This window comes from Ovis canadensis, chromosome 3 (genome assembly GCF_042477335.2).
Source record: "Ovis canadensis isolate MfBH-ARS-UI-01 breed Bighorn chromosome 3, ARS-UI_OviCan_v2, whole genome shotgun sequence".
Classification (NCBI taxonomy): Eukaryota; Metazoa; Chordata; class Mammalia; order Artiodactyla; family Bovidae; genus Ovis; species Ovis canadensis.
Genome location: NC_091247.1, coordinates 224,557,201 through 224,574,695, shown reverse-complemented (window position 1 = coordinate 224,574,695; position 17,495 = coordinate 224,557,201). Strand labels below are relative to the sequence as shown.

Below are 17,495 nucleotides of genomic sequence, written 5' to 3'. Positions count from 1 at the left end.
TGGCCAGACCCTGACTCTCCTCACCACAGGCTAGCTCTGGGCCTTCCCTCCATCCTGGGCAATGGAACCCATAAGGATGATGAAGGTGATGGCCCTGAAGGAAAGATGTTACGAGAGGTTGAGAACAGGGAAATCACTCGGCCAAGGTCACACAGCGCATCAGGGCACAGCAAGGATGAGAACCAGTTCTTGGCCTCCCACCTTCAAGTTCTTCCACTGCACCGTCAGAAGGTCAGGGCAGAACAACCTGGGCCCTCGACTCCTCTAGCTGTGCCCCTTTCCTATGGGCAAGGAGTCCGTGGGGCTGAGGGCATGTGTCCACTGGAGACCATGCCGTTCTTCTAGATCGTGCTCTTAAGTACCTGGGACCCTAAATTCCCAGCCCTGAGGGCCAAAAGCCTGCTTCCAGGGCCTCTTCCCCTGGTTCATCCTCCCAAAGGTTTACCCAAACCGAACTTAAAATCCACGACCAACAGCTCACCTCTCATGACTCCTTCCCTCCACATAGGGCTGCTTCCCACTGCGAGTCTGGGGCCTCAGCTGTGTCCCAGGTATCTTCCGATCTACAATCCTCCACCCGGTCCACATCCTCTCCCTTTTCCTTTCCAATATATTCCCAAGAAGCTACTCCTTGTTCCTAAACTGTGGTACCCTCCTCTCAAACCCTCAAGGTGGCAGGATGCTCTGATCTGGTCACACAAAGAAAGAAAAACAAACCAAAGCCCCTAAGCACTATCTCTAATCATTCTCCAAATCTCCACCAGCACGTCCTTCCCAGGTCTCTAACTGTGTGTGTGTGCGTGTGCTCGTCGTGTGTGTGTGAATCTGGGCTATGAAGAGTCTTACGTTAGGCAAGTAGAAAGCTACCCAGGGGTTTCTAGAGTGACCTAGCAGTTCAGCACGCTTTTGTGTTCAGTCAGTTCAACCTGCTGGAAAAACAGCACCTCACAAGATTAAATGACTACACAGTGGCGTTATTTACCAACACCTTGGCATTCAGCTCCGTCCCCACTCAGCCCGTCACCTGTGGGAGGGAGGAGTGGGCAGAATGCCACAGATAACTGTAACTTGTACCAACTAATTCCAATTTGTCATACATGATTATTGAGAAATATCCTCAAATTAGCACAAAATTTAAGCAAAACAATTCAGTGCTGACACGTTCCAAGCACAATTTCTTTAAAATGCTTTAAGAAAGTGATTAAGAGAAACCTAATAATTTGTTGAGCCTTCCCGTAATATCTTCCCACTAGGGAATCAACACAGAGGACTACTTTGTAAGCCATAAGACTCTTACTCCCCCACTAACTGCCCTAATCCATGGAAAGGGAAGGAGGGTAAAAAGAGGCTGGAGGGCAGACGGGCACAGGTTTGGCACCAAGTGGATCTCCAATCTAATCCTCTGTGTGAACATGGGCAAGTCACTTCTTTCCACATGCCTGTTTCCTCACAAGAGGCTGCCACAAGAAGACGTGGTTTGTGGTGAGGATTAATAAGATAATGTATGCGAAGTGCTTGGTGAGAGGCTGACCCTTACAAAGATCCCTGGCACTGGGGCCTCTGAAGCCCTAGCACACGGGTGCTTGGCTCCACTTGCCTTGTCGAGTGCTCTCCAGAAACTTTTGTGGGGGGACACTTGGGCTGGCTGGGGAAAAGTCACGTGCAGAGGCCACACAGCTTAGCTCACAAAGCAGGGTGTGTTAGGCAGATGGAATGTGACTGCTTAAATTAAAAAAAAAAAAAAGAAAATCCTTTTCAACCCACACATGATGAGCTCTAGCAGAGGTATCTCCAGCCAGGCAGACAGGCACTGGGCTGAGGGGCACAGAGGGGCTGTGGAGACTGAGCCCTTGAAGGAAGAAGTAAGAAGAGGCTCTGGGAGGCACTGCTGCAGCAGGCCCGCCGGGCCTCCCCGGACCCAGCTGGCTGCAGTGACAGAGGGGAGGCCGCGCAGGCGCAGATCTGTCTGTATCTCAGGGTACTCCCTGGGAGCGCCCCGCATCTCCCAGCGCTTCCCTGTTCCCATCACTCATGTGCCGTGGTCATGCAGGCTCCTGTGCCTGCAGAGAGCCATGAAACCTGGAAAAGGGAGGCCTAAGAGAAGGCAGGTTGTTGTTTTCTGTTTAAATAATTGTCTTTCTTTTTGGCCGTGCTGGGTCTTCTTTGCTGTGCACGCTTTTCCCTAGTGGCAGTGCGTGGGCTTCTCACAGCTGTGGCTTCTCTTGTTGCGGAGCACAGGCCCAGTAGCTGTGGCTCATGGGCTTAGTGGGATCTTCCCAGGCCAGGGAGCAAATCCATGTCTCCTGCATTGGCAGGTGGATTCTTTCTCACTGAGCCATGGGGAAGTCTGGGTATTTTTATGGAACTTCAAAAATGCAGCTGGGCGAGACATGGAGGACAGGCATCCTTGGAGCTGGGCCATCGCCTGAGGCCTGCAAAGCCCAGCTCACTGGGTGGGGTGGAGGGGTGCTCCTGTCAGTTCCCCACCAAGCTACCCTCTTGTGTTTAGCTGCTTCATAAACTAAGATTCAAGTTGCCTGATAAAGTAAGCTGGGCCCCGAGAAACTACATGTGGGTTCTGACCACATAACCAAAATTAGAGGCTCTGGCTGTCACCTGTGCGTGACAGTCCCAGGTTTCATCCAAAGAGATCCCAAGTTCACGTATACTTTACGGGGCCTGGGACCTGGAGGTAACATAAGCCACTGTGTTTGGCTCTGTCCAGTGGCATCTACCTGAGAATGAAAGTGAAAGTGAAGTCGCTCAGTCCTGTCCGACTCTTCGAGACCCCATGGACTGTAGCCTACTAGGCTCCTCCCTCCATGGGATTCTCCAGGCAAGAGTACTGGAGTGGGTTGCCATTTCCTTCTCCAGGGGATCTTCCCGACCCAGGGATCGAAGCCAGGTCTCCCACATTCCAGGCAGACGCTTTAACCTCTGAGCCACCAGGGAAGCCCTGAGAATGAGGTAACCTGAAATCTAATCAGATTAATTTCGGTCAGAAATAAAGAATCTGAAACTCCAAATGGGGTAATATCGTTTCCAATACTACAGCTGGTCAAAAATCCTTTCTGTGGGTGTTTGTTACTGAGCCCTGTTAGGTGCTAGAACTGTTTTACAAAGGTCATTTATTCTTATATTTTGTACTTATTATGGATCTTGGGTTAGACAATGTTTTCTTAAAGATGTTTTTTTAGATGTGGACAATTTTTAAAGTCTTTATTGAATTTGTTACAATGTTGCTTCTGCTTTTTGTTTTGGTCTTTTGGCCATGAGGTATGTGGGATAGCTCTCTGACCAGGAGTCGAACCTGCACCCCCTGCACCAGAGGGCGACGTCTTAACCCCTGGGCTGCCACGGAAGTCCCTAGACAATGTTTTAAAATAATTATCTTTTTTAAACCATAAAAATAACATATTCACTACAGAAAAATTTAGAAAAAAATTAAATGAAAAAGAAAATCATCCAGCAATTCCATCACCCAGAGACATCCGCCATCAGTGGTTTGGTGTGTATCTTTCCAGACTTCTTCCCATTCGAGGTTTCCTTGCAAACACAAGCATGCACACACATGGGATGGTTTTACACAAACGGGATCACACTGGGGAGATGCTATTTTGTCCCTGTTTCTTTCACTTAATAAAACACGAAGAGTATGTACTGTCAACCATTATGGACAGAATACCATCCTTTCTGAGAGCCCGACATTCATGTTGCATTGTGCTGTGCTGTTCGGCATTGTATTAATGTACCAGGATTTAACCACTTGGTTCATCACTTGGTGATGATAAATGAATGCTTTCCTCTTTTTGGCATGATGAACAACTCTTACAAAAATCTTGAACAAGGATCTTTCCCCACTTACCTGATTATTTATTTTCTTAGGATAAAGTTCTAGAAATTAGACGGCTGGGTCAACAGACAGGTATTCTATATATACTTCAGAAACGTTATAACAATCTATATTCCTGCCAGTGTTTTCCCACGTTTATTTCTGTCCATTTGATAAGGGAAAAAAACATCTAATTGTTCTGATTGACATGAATGAGTATTAAATGAGGCTAAACGTCATTCCCCCCATTTCACTGGCCATTTGTATTCCTTCTTTGCAAAGTGCCTGCTCTTGACCTTTGTTCTACTGGGCTATTTGTCTCCTTTTACTGATTTGAAAAACTTTTATATGTTATGGATTTTGCTTTTCCTTAAGTATTTGCCCCACTTTGTTGGTTTGTTTTTGCTCAGGAAAGAGAATGGCACAGTCATGAGAGTCACCTTGTCCTAGCCCTGTAACCTGGGCTAAATTTTACCTCTCTGAGTCACAGTCGTCTCACCTATGGAATGTGGCTAACAAGTATACTGAGCTCATCATGTTGTTCAGAGATAACTCACATAGAATCTACAGCACAGTGCCAGGCACTTAGTATTCACTAGTACATGTTATACGTAGTGGTTTCTGATAGTTTTGCTTTGACTTTATTTTTGGAAAATTCAGATTTTTTTCCAATGAACTGGATATATTAGGGAATAATTTGGGCATAAATTTTGTGTTTACTTAAGCATTAAAGAAACACTAAAAAATGCATAAAACCACACCCAGCTGAAATAAGCCACACAGGAAAGCAAAAAATGCACACACCTCAAACATCTACCAGCTTCGTCATTTGCATGTATCATGAGCTATAACCGTCCACATCTGGGGTCAGAATTTCCACTGGACTTCAGATAGCCCTTCTCCCATCACTTCACAGTAACTCATGAGCTATAACTTTCCAACACCCACTTCCACAAGCAAACCTCGGGTCTATTTCAAGGTAGAGTGCTGTATTTCTGAGCCGCTTAACATCTGTAAAACTGTTTTAGGGGTTGCCATCTTAGTTATTTATTTTTAGCATTTAAATTAAAATTTTTTTTACTGGGCTATAGTCGATTAACAAAATGTTAGTTTCAGTTTTACAACACAGTGATTCAAAATCTTTATAAATTAAATATACTCTATTCAAGGTTATTATAAAACACTGGCTATTGTTCCTGTGCTGTACAATAAATAAATATATCCTTGTAGTTCATTTATTTTATACATGGTAGTTTGTACCTCCCTATCTTTTTTTTTCAGAATGCCGATTTATTTTTCTCTCTGTATTTTCTGGTCTCCTACGAAGATTCTGAGTGTTGAGAGCCTAACCCCACTTTCCCCACAAGCTCTGTGGTTTCACTGTGTAATTCTGCGCAGTGCAGCACTTTCTAGTAACACGCACGTTGCATTACAGCAGAGCAATTTTAATCCTGTGTAGTAAAATTACTTGGTTTCTCTTTCTCATTCCCAACATCATAAGGATACTGACCTAAACCTTCTTAACTTACTTTTGTTCATCTTTTGCATTAGACCTGCGCAACAAACTTGAGAACACAGAAGCATGGTGTGTGATGTGTGTGGAACGAGAAAAGACCATATCCAGTGGGGGAGAGGGAGGTAAACACAAAACCTAATCCCCAAAACATATCCCGCTTTCAAGCTGATGAACCTGTCTCCCCTCCTAGGATTGTTTTTCTAATTAAAGAATCTGAAAAAAAAAAAAAATCCAATGTAGATCCATATGGAACCTGAGGGTTAGTGGTAAGGTGACTTTCCATTTGCCCACCATTTTGCCTTTTGTGATCACCCCTGCTTTCTCAGGACCTGAAACATCCGTCATCCCCATCCAGGTCACCTGGAGGAGCAGTAAAGGAGCTGGGCTGTCGACCACTCCCCTCAACATAGGAGCCCTGAAGTGCAAACACGACCAGAAGGAACAGAGGGACAGCAACAACCGGCAAACTGCCACCTTAACAATTGATCCACCCTGGAGTAAGAAATGGCAACACTCCAATATTCTTGCCTGGAAAATTCCATGGGAAGAGGAGCCTGGCAGGCTACAGTCCATGGGGCTGCGAAGAGTCAGACATGATTAAGAGGCTGAGCACACACAGTTATCAGATAATCTGATAACATCAGGAGACGGATGCATGCGTGTATTCTATAGGCACAGCAATAGGGGAGGGCATTTCTCTAAGAGCCTCGTGTATCCATGGTGTCTTATCAAATGTGCACTGGAAAGACAGCATTTGCACAAGGTAAATCTGAAGATCTTCTGTTTTCTGGAGAATGCCAAAATTCCCCTGTGTTTCAGAGATGTGTGGCAATGGCTTGAACGTGTGATAAGGAAGCCTAAGTGTGCTCTATCTACGGCAGGGGCCGACAATCAGACCCTGAAAGACAATTCAGAAAGCAAGGCAGGTCCAGTTGCACCTCAACAAATACCAGTCCAGGAATCAGAAGAGACAAGTCACCCAGGGCAAAACCCACTAAGAATTCAAGACTAGAGTCTCTAAGGATTTGGGTCATATACCACAGAACTCTCCTTGATGCAGCATTTAAGAAGACTCAAAGGGAGGTGGGAAAAGAAGAGAGACTGAATTGGGAAGAACTTAGAGTTTAAACTAGAATAACTGAGAGATGACAACTAGCAGAATGAGCCCCCTACCCCTCCCAAGGGAATATTAGGACTGTTAGAGACATTAATAAGGTTTGTTTTATTTGTACACTATTATTTTGTGTAAATGTATGATCTGACAACAAGTACCCTCCAAATCTAGTGACTTGGAGTCAATATTTCCATAGAAAATGTGACCACTTATGAAATTTCTTGAAATTAAGCCCTCAAGAAATGAAATATCCTCAAGATATTCTTTGAAATTATATGCTATGGCAGCTCTACAGATAAAATTATTCTAGAGATCTCTCAACTAAAAAAAAAAAAAAAAATCAATCCACTCAAACACTGGGAGGCACATTCATTTGCTAAGAAGCTCAGAGCACAGGGGTAGAATCATGTACTTCAGGGGAATCCTGGGTCACAGTCCTGGGGAGAGGGAGGCTGGAAGAGATGCCAAATGACACAGGATGACAAGCGGGTGACTCAGGTATCCTACATTTTAAGCGAGGGATGAGTGAACTCTTTACTGACAAAGAAACCACAGAGGAAAACTAGGCGGGGAGGTGGAGGTTCTCAAATGCTTGTGTTTCATCACACACACAAATGTGTCACATTCCTCTGCATATATCAAGTCTTATGTAATAAAATAATACATTGAAAAATTAAGAGAGAAAAGAAAAGACAAAGGGAAACCAAGTCGTTCTCGGAGGGCCTCTGGTCTGCCCTGGCTCTCTCGCCACCTGCCCAGGCAGGGGCAGCCCCAGAGGACCCGGCTCAGCTGACCGGTGCCATTGTCTCTGGGCCAACAGAACCTGAGCCAGCTCCTGAGTTCCAATCGAAAGACAGTGACCTGCGGCACCACCTTCAGTTGCTCTTTTCTTCTTTCCTCTACAGTGAGTTTGCTATGAATTCCTGGCAGGTCACCTTCCACAGTATCACAGGGTTATCTCTTCGCTCCTCTTGCCTTGATTTCAACTGCAGTCTTGAGTATCTTGTTGGGCCAACAATCTTTCAAAGCAAATCAAACTTCTCAAACAGGACCTTCATAGCTTCCCACCAATGGCTCCCTCCGACTCCAAGGGATTTCACTTCCCACCCACTTTAGCTCTTCATCCACCTTGGAAAAGTATCTACTCCCTTCCTTGTCAGCACAAGCCTTTGGGAGAGGAGGAGGGGCTCTTTCTCCGAATGCAATCACCTGCCTCACCCTTTCTGCTTGTTACAGCCTTCTTCCTTTTAATTGCACAATTCCATTTCAAAATGACCTACAATTTCTTTCACCAAGGACACTTTTCTACCTCAGGTCTAGCCATCTTTTAACTCCTGAACCCAACTGTGATTTGTTTAAAAAAAAAAAATTGTCCAAAACTTGAAAATAAGCTGGGGCGGGGGGTGGGGGGGGGGCAGGGGAAGTACAGCGTCTCTAGAAGTTCTACCTGTCTACCTAAAGGTCATCTGATGCTCTCCGGAAACACAGAGTGGTCTGACTTCCTCTTTACTACTCATCAGGCACACATTCTGTAAATGAGATGTTCACATGTAGAAAATAAACAAATAGCAAATGACTTGTCTGGTGAAAAAGATAACCTTGAAAGCTTTGTCTTTACTGCCCTGCAGGACATTAGCCGGTTATGTATCTGAATTTGCAATCTCACTTCTTTCCTACTATGTGAGTATCAGTTTCTTGCATTCTCCTTGAACCCACCTTTGTCATCCTGCTGTTTTCCTCAGTAATCTTCATAAATCTTCGGTACATACTGATGATATACTGGTATAAGAGTATGCTTCTAACATTAAAAAGTTTGTTTTGTCATATTACATCCAGTAAGACATATTTTTTTAATACTTTCCTTAGATCTCGTGCTCCACAAGCACCTAGACAAAACCTTCCACTCCCTGGGCCTCTCTAGGCACTCAGCGCTCTGGTACTTAAAAGACTTGGTATCAACTCACTGAGATGCCCTCACATGCAACCTTCATGCACTCTATAAAAACGGCAAACACACCTTCTGAACCAAAAGTGGAAGGGACACCGCCTTATGATGGGACAAGATATTTTTTGAAATTTGGGTTACCCAGGAAAATCTGGACAAATTTCTGCAATTTCCACAAAACTTCCACTTTTGGTGAAGTAGGTATATAAATGCAAGGTTTTAAATGTGTTGAACACCCACTGTGTGCTGGCGCAGAGATGACAAAACACCCCTTGACTGCAAGGAGTTGGTAAGGGTGACAGATCTGGCGGCGACAGTCACAGCAGACGAGGACAACACAGGGGATGTGATAAAATCACCGACTCCAGCTGGTCGAGCAGCTTCCTCAAGAAGCTGGAATGAAGGCTGACCAGGATGCCGGGTGAATTCTAGGCCCAGGGAATCTTGCAAGTCACAGCTCTGAGGCCTGGAGCTGCATGGTGGGCAGCGGGAGGGCACCAGGCTGGGCAGGTGGTCAGGACCAAATCCTGAAGGGGTCTGCAGCTCACGGTAATGAACTTGGTCTCTCTCCTTCTTAAAGAAGGAAAAGCTACAGCCAGCAATCCAGCCATGCTCTAGGAAGGGGAGCCCTGCAGCTCAGCCCTGCTCACTTTGGTTTGTATAAGGAGGCTACTGGCTTGCCCAGAGTCCCCAGACACCATATGCTCACTAAGAATCATTCTGAGCAAAGACTTAGGGCTGAGTTCTGACTTGAGAGAATATCAAAACAGCTAAAACGAAAGTTAGGGTAACTTCATCAACAGAGGAAGAGACTTCTGAAAATTGATTAAAGGGAAGTTCTTTTTTTTTTAATTTTTGGCTGTGCCACACAGCATGAGGGCTTAGTTTCCTGACCAGGGATTGAAACTGTACGTCTTGCAGTGGAAATGTGGAGTCGTAACCACTGGAACCGCCAGGGAAGTCCCCAAAGGAAAGTCCCAGTTATGCATGAAAACTGGGAAACACGCCACCTATCTCTTAGGGGTTGTGTGAAGGGAGCGTGGCAAACAATCATATTAAAAGAGAAAAGCAGGAGGTTGAAAAGTTAAACCAAGAATTACCTGGAAGGCCAAAGAGAACGGGGATTCCCAAGTTTAAATTCAAAGATGGCTTTCTGTGTGACAAATCAGAAGGCTGGTTGGAACTCTCATAATGTAATTGTGTTGCCTCTGGGAAACTAATTGATCTCTCCGAGACTCAGTTTCTCTACTTATAAATATGGGAACAATCCAAATTCCAACGGATATATATTAATATATAGGGATATGACCAGCACATACTAAAATGTCTTTGACTTTTTCATAGTTTCTTTTTCAACCTAACATTTGAAAAAGGGTTATTTGTAGCTTAGTGAAAAAAATAAAATAAAATAAATTTCACTAGTGAAAGTCACTCAGTCGTGTCCGACTCTTTGTGATCCATGGACTATACGGTCCAAAGAATTCTCTAGGCCAGAACACTGGAGTAGGTAGCCTTTCCCTTCTCCAGGGGATCTTCCCAACCCAGGGATCAAATCAGGTCTCCCACATTGCAGGCGGATTCTTTACCAGCTGAGCCACAATTTAACCTTTGAATAAAAGCCAGTAGTCACACTACTGATGTTTAAAAGCAAAAACAACTCAGTGACAAAGCTAATAAACTTATTTTCTAACTAGAAATCATATTTACAGTTTATTCAAATGCAGAGAAGATGGTTATGACTGAAATTAAATTCACTTCCTATTGATTCTATGTGGACAACATAATAATAGCTGTCACTAATACCTACTTACTACTTCATACAAACCCAGATGCTAATATTACTATTCTACTTTACAGGTCATGAAAATAAGGTTCCGGGGAGTTAAACTATTTGCTCAAGCCCTTCATACAAGCTACAAGATCTGAATTTATATCTGTATTGAGGTCTGCATATCTCTTCCATGCACTTTATTTCCCCCCACAAAACAAACATTTCTTGGATTTTACAACTTGGGAGAAAGATGCAAGATGGACCTGGAGTGACAATAAAGTCCGGGGAATCTGGGTGTGGGTGGAGGGGGGACACTTAATGTAACCCATCTCATGACTCCCAATACTAAGTTCAATGTTAAATGAAAGAAGATCCATCCCAGGGTGACACACATGTAACTGACTCATGGGGGAGTAAATGAGAGAGATTTTTGCCTGACTGTATTTTGCCAGCATACTTTCCTCCCAAAGTATTAAACCTTTCTCCAGATAAGACCTTCTGCCTTGACAAGATGCTCCTTTCCAGAACACCCCTCTTTCTTCAAATAAAGAACAAACCAATAAAGATACAACCCTTAAGACCTGCATTCAACACACATTAACTGAGCCTACAGCGTGCCAGACACAAAAGTGAGCACATCAAGAGGCACGTGTTCTGGTGGAGAAGCCCTGTGTGAACACCTGCCTGGGCCAGGTGCCATGTGCCGGGACGATAAAAGGCGCATGGTGCAAGAGGACCCTGTTGGAGTACATTTCCTAAAAAGCTTCTGTTGTTTTTCACTGCAATTCATCTCATGCTTGTGTGTAAGCATTTAGAGACAAAGGTTAAATGTGGTTTTCTTTTCTCTTTTTTACTAGAAAAGACCTTCATCAGCAGTGTCACCCAGCTGTGCCTGCTTTTAACGCCTTGCAAACTTCCACTCATCATGGCATACGATTCAAATCACTCTGGGAGGCAGCTTTAGGCACTCTTTCAAATGAGTTAATATATGCACAGCACTTAGAACAGTGTCTGGCACAGAGTGCTTGAAAGTGGTGATGGTGGTGGGGGTTGTTACACAGGAAGAAATAAGCCCAAGTCCAATGAGGGGTCTTAGGCAGGTGAGTTCGCGAAGGCTCCATCCTGGTCCAGACGTCACCCCAACAAGCATGCTGGGGGGGCTTCCTCTCAGGAGCCCTCTACCCCTGGGACTGTCCCACCTCGCAGCGACTGTCCCCACCCATGGGAAAGCCCCACCCTGGGTCCTAGCTGGGAACCCAGGTCTTACACAAGACCACATTAGAGGCAGCAGAACTGCTGACCACCCACATTGGAAAGGCTGTCCATCTTGTTTCTTTATTCCTTTGAAATGCATGCTTTTAGAAACAGATCAAGAATAGATTTGGAGAACAACAATTAAGAGAAAACTCAAGCCAATGGCTAGCAGTAATAATATAGTATAGCAATTGTTCACATTTCCTGAGCTCTTACCACACGTTAGCAATTACGTTAAGCACTTGACATGGATTTCATCACTTCATCCATGACACTTTGAGGTAGGTGCCTTCATCACCTCCACTTCACACACAAGGAATACTAGGCACAGAGAGGTTAAGTAACTTGTCCAGCGTCACTCAGTCAGCAGGTGACGGTGCTGGGACTGAAGAGTTAAGTTCTCAGCCACTACCCTGGACAGATGCTTTGCTTCTGTTACTGTGTGGATGTCACCAGACAGAGCCTCGTTCTCTAATGGGAACAAACACCCCCAGCTCAGGAAGGAAAAGGGTGCCATCCCAGGTGTCCTGCATCTCACTGGTGTCTCTCTCACTCTCCTGCAACAAAGAGACTGGAAGCTGAACAACAGGCAGAGAGGAAGACCCTCAGGAACGCCCCTGCACAAGCCTGTTTCAGGGGCTGGCGCTGCACAGTGCCAGGTGACTGAGTGTCCACAAAGTCTGGCAAAAGCCACTCCTTCCACTTAACTGTCCTCCTGGGAGGCAAAGTTCCAAAGCTGGGGATCTCAACCTTTCCCAGTCCTTAAACCACTCAGTAAGGCAACTATACTCCAAGAAAAATTAATTTTAAAAAAGTCATTCAGGCAAAAGTGAAAGACCTCAGTGACTCACCAACTTACCCTTCCCCAAATCATTACCACACCCCCAAATCTCCCTCAGACTAAGGACAAAAATAATACCTCCAAAGCAAGTTACTAACCCCTGCTACAAATCACCACCAGCATGTTCACTGTGCACTGCGGGGCTGGGAGCTCGGGGAACCCGCATACAGCACAGACTCCAAAGTGCCGGTTCCCTTCCCACCCAGCAACCTCACAGGGAAGAAACCCAACCAACCCAGAGACTGTGACAAGGGTGAACAGACAGGTGCCTCCCAGAGGAAGGGCTGCCAGAAGGCAGAGAAGGGTGACTCGGCCTGGTAGGCAGGGAGAGCAGGGCCTCGAAGGGCGGAGAGACGTCTGTGATTTAGAGAGAGGCACGGGTAGGTGCTGCAGACAAATGGAACGGTATGAGCAAAAGAAATGTTCTGGAGGGAGCTTCGGCAGAGCACATGGAACAGAGTGGAGAGACGGGGCTGCCTACACTTGAGCTGTGAAGGCCTCACTGAAGCTGCCTGGTGTGGCACAGAAAGCACGATGGACATCTGCCATTTCTGCTGTCTGCCGTCCTTCCAGCTGAACCTCCCATGCACCCTGATTTTCCTTCTGGAGAACCCACGCTGGGTGGTCTCAGCAGTAAGGTTTCCTGCCAGGCAGCTCTGATGAATGCATGCTCCCACCAGGAACATGACTCTAGGAAGCGGGGACAAGCAGAGGCCACCGAGGTGGCAGGTCCTAAACAGGCTGCTCCAGCCTCTCCTTAGCAGGACTCTGCTGCCCAGCTGCCCTTGGCTCTGGCCCGTGTTCCTGGTCTGGCTCTCCTGCTTCTCTGATCAGTCCACACACCATCCTGCCAATAAACTCCTTTTCTACTTGAGCTACTCAAAGCCAGCTTCTTTGGCTCATCACCAAGCCTGCCAACTGACAGCACATGGGAGCAGGAGAGGGACCTGATCAAAACTATGTTTGAGGAAGCCCGCAAAACACAGCTGTCAAGAGGACAGCCTGCAAATCGCCCGAGCACGGTGGTCAAGCCTGACGAAGCGGCTGTCTGCTCGGCCTGGGACACTACTGCGCCTGCTCCCCTGGCCGGCGCCCCTCCTGGACTCTACCCCAGATCTTACCTTCCACACTGGAGTCTTTGGGGGTACACCCTGGTGGGCCTCTTAAGCACATTAAACTTTGAGACCCTCGGTCCCACACAGTGTTCTGGCCACAATGAATCACATATTCCCAAACATGTCAAATTATTCCCAACACCCTGCCTTTCCAAATTCTCCTTTCTAAAATACTGTTCACTCATCCTTCACAACTCAGCTCAAATGCCAGTCTCAGTGAAGATTTTCCTACTCCCCTTCCTTAGTGTCTCAGAAACTCAGGGCTTTGTTCCTCTGTTCTGGCCTCTGTTGCATTTCGCTCTGTATTGTGACTGGCTGCTTAGATGTCAGCTCCCTGAAAGTCGAGAGTTTTTCATTCATCTCTAGTACCTGAGTCTAGCGACGTGCTAGCTTGTGTGGGACCCAGCACAGAGCACAGATATGTAGCACAGAGCTAGGAACACAGTGGATACTCACGTAGAACTGGGATGAATAAATTTCTTAAATTAAATTAAAAAAATTTAAAACAACTTCTGACCAGAACAGGGGTCCCCAGACAGGCTTCCGGAGTCAGGGCATCTCCCACCTCATTCCCACAGGGTAGGGAAGAGTATGAGCTCATGTCAGAAGGCCCAAGTTCACTCCTAATGCCACTTCATCAGCGCAGTAAACCTCGGGCAAATAATTTTATCTGCCTCTACGTCTTCATCTGTAAAATAGGAATAAAATCAAGTACCTCCCAGCACTGTCAGGATGACAAATGTATCAGAGCGACTTTTGTAACGTGTTAGGCCTCGCGGGAACGTTTATACTTGGGAAGAAGCAGTATTTCCATGAGTTGCTATGGGATGATGAGGGCCTGAGCCAAGAAGACTCCAGTTTAACAAGGCAGTTCCACATCTGGTTCAGCAGCCGGAATTTCATCACTGATCCAGTCTAGCCCCTGAAGCCAGCAGACCAGTTCCATGGGACAGATGCAGAAGCCACATTATAAGGGACGTTTAGACACGTGTTCATTAGCAATTCCGAAGGCCTGAGAGATGCAGAAAGAGCTCTGTTTCCCAGCTTCCAAGCTGTTCAATGGTTAAGGATCAGTTTCTAAACAGAGGTTTCCCCAGAGAGCCTTCCTTTGAGGCCTTGCTCTGGGATCCTGCTATTCTTTAAAAAATTCCATCATGTCAACAAAGTTTAACCCGTGAGGCTTGTGGTCCAGAAATTGAACACTTGACCTTGTTCTGTGACTGCTCCTTTGTGTCAGCCCACCACACCTACAGAAGCCCTTTCAAAAGGAAAGAATAAACATTTCAAAACTGTATTCTAAAAAAAGGGCCCTTGGTCCTAAGAGTCCACTTGCAACTTGTAGCTCCTTGTTCGTTCTCAGATAAGAATCGAAGAGAATGTTATACTCCCTGCCCTCTTCCGGGCATGTGCTGTAGCTTCAGGCAAGTCTCAGAGCACCTCTGCAGCAGGACAGAAGGCTGAGAGAAGTGCTGTGGGATCCAGGGAAGTCGCTTGAAGCATCCAGCACAGGGCAGACCCTTCCTGATAAACACATGTGGACTGAAGGGAGACATGAGCAGAGGAGGCTGGTCTCTCCAGCCCCAGCCCACCACCCGCCTTGTATTCACAACTCTGAAGCCCTCTACATCAGATGGGGACTTGGCATGCAAGGGAGGAAAACTACATGGATTTTGGAGTTGGGCTGAGGTCACCATTTTACAACTTACTAGCTCTGATCTGGGCCTCAGTGTCTTCATCTGTAACATACCATTCAACTGGAGAAAGAATTAAAAGCAAAAGACAGTGTAGGTAAAAGGCCATACACATCGTGTGAAGGCAGGGAGGGACCTTGCTCACCCTGCCAGGGCTATACCCAGAGCCCAGCACAACACAGGCCCATGGAAAGGGTCTCGACTGCAGAGCTAACCAGACACTGTGCTGGGCACACGGGGGATGCTGCCTACAGTGTGATTTCAAAACCTGATGAAGGATGGAAAAGAAGTGGCAACTGCAGAGAGAGTCAATAATTAATAAAGAATAAGACAGTCACATTTACCTAGAGCACCGATGCACCTCAGGATAAATGACAGTACATCTGTAGGATCAAGATGAAATGGTCCCATATTCATCATCAAAGATGGTGTATGTCTTAGGAAGAATCACACGATGGGAAACAGCTATTGCATGTAAATTTCGGTCCTGCCCAACAAATAATCACAGAAAGTCCACCCATCTAGCTCAGAAAAACCACCCCCACTGACTTTTAACAGTTCAAAGGAAAGTACTGTGAGAGGTGAAGCTATTCATAACCAAAGGGCATTTCCTAAAATATCTGCAGATTTTTGTGAAAAGTAGTCATAAGAGAATTAGAACGAAGAACACTATAGGAATACAGAGTCCCAAACAACTTTCACGCAAGGATAGAGGATTCACAGACTTTTGGCAGAAGACAGGGCTGCCACCAAGACACTGAAGAAAAGGGAACTCAGAAGAGAGCCCCAATGAAACAACGTAAAACAAGAAGTCATTTATCAAGTTCCCCAAGGCAGAGGAGGGCTGAAAATAAGGAACCGCTGTACTTTTAGAGCAATTCTAAATGTACGGAGAGCAAGCCAACCCGATGAAGGATCACTGCAAGAAACCAAGTGGAGCAGAGGAGTAAGAGAGTCGCAACCACTCGGGTTCTGAGCAAGCAAAGGGAACATCAGAAGCACACGAAGGGACTGCTCAGGAAGTTCGTGGCTGCTCAGTGACTGTCTAGTGGTCTCAAGTACAGGAAAGGCAAATGAGGAACCAGGAGGCCAGGACAAAGGAGCCTGTTATCTGTGCATTGTGGGGGGCTGGGTGGCATCAGCCCTAAACTGGCATAGAGACAGGCAGGATAAAGGGACCAGAGTTTCAGATTCTAGCTGGAAGCTAAGGAGGACAGGCCCTCTCCTCCACTGTGGCAGGGGAGTAAACTGGTCCCTCCAGAGTGGAAAGCATTGGACAGGACCTATCAAAACCACAAAGGAGTCAGAAGAGGATATTACTTCCTGCCCCCTCCTTTCATACGTTTTATCTCTTTTGGTTCTGGCACCATCTGTGATGTGGCTATCACCACCCCACCTAGAGCCAGCAACCCCACCTCTAGCCATTCATCCTGCGCCTATACCTGCACATGGGTTTCTCAAGTGGCTCAGTGGTAAAGAATCTGCCCACCAATGCAGGAGACACTGGAGATCCGGGTTTAATCCCTGGGTCGGGAAGATTCCCTGGGGAAGAACCAGTGACCCAGTCCAGGATTCATGCCTGGAGAATCCCACTGACAGAGGAAGCTGGTGCGCTATAGTTCAGAGGGTCGCAAAGAGTCAGACACGACGGGGCACGCACACATACCTGCACATGTGTGCAACGATGAATTTACACAGCTATTCAAACCAGCACATTTTTCATAGTAAGCCTGGAAACACCCTCAAATGTCCACCAAAAAGGGCCTGGGCAGATGAGTTACAGTGCGTCTATATAATGGAGAACCACGCAGCAGTGAAGGAGACTGGGAAGATCTCTAACATCAACATCGGCAGAAAAACAAAACTTAGAGCATGCGAGCTATTTGTGAAAAATCAAAAGGGGAGCAAAAATGAAAATCCATACATGCTATTCGCTTCTATCTGCATTAAGTTTTGAAGGATGTAAAGGAAATGAAAAAATGAATAACCTGGGGGTTGTGGACCCTAAGTAGATGATGACAGGGCTGGGGACAAGACTTTCCATAGCACCCCTTTCATATTTTTTATTTTGCTTTATGAATGTATCATTAAAAAATATTTTCCAAGTGGTAAGTTCCAATCACCACAGTAATTTATCATATTGAAAAAGTGTTTTTAAATGAAAGGGCTACAGCTGGCAGTGTGTAAGAGCTATCACCCAGCTCTTGACTTGAAGAGTCCTTGATGAGGAACACACACCAACGGACTAACTCCAAAGTGATTTGCTCATGTGTGTTCAGGGCAACAATACTTAGGCTGATGAAACTGCAAATGATGAAAATGTTCCACAGGGACCTGAACAGGCGTTTGCCGCCTCAGATGAATTACACTGGATAACGTGACAATTACACGTCAACTGCTTCCATGCACAGTAACC

General features: G+C 45.9%; 1 protein-coding gene across 1 annotated transcript in view; it reads right to left on the bottom strand.

The window, feature by feature from the left end:
- Window positions 1-17,495, bottom strand: part of SREBF2 (sterol regulatory element binding transcription factor 2) — a 63,524-nt gene that overhangs the window by 39,805 nt on the left and 6,224 nt on the right. The gene's annotated exons all lie outside the window — the stretch shown is intronic.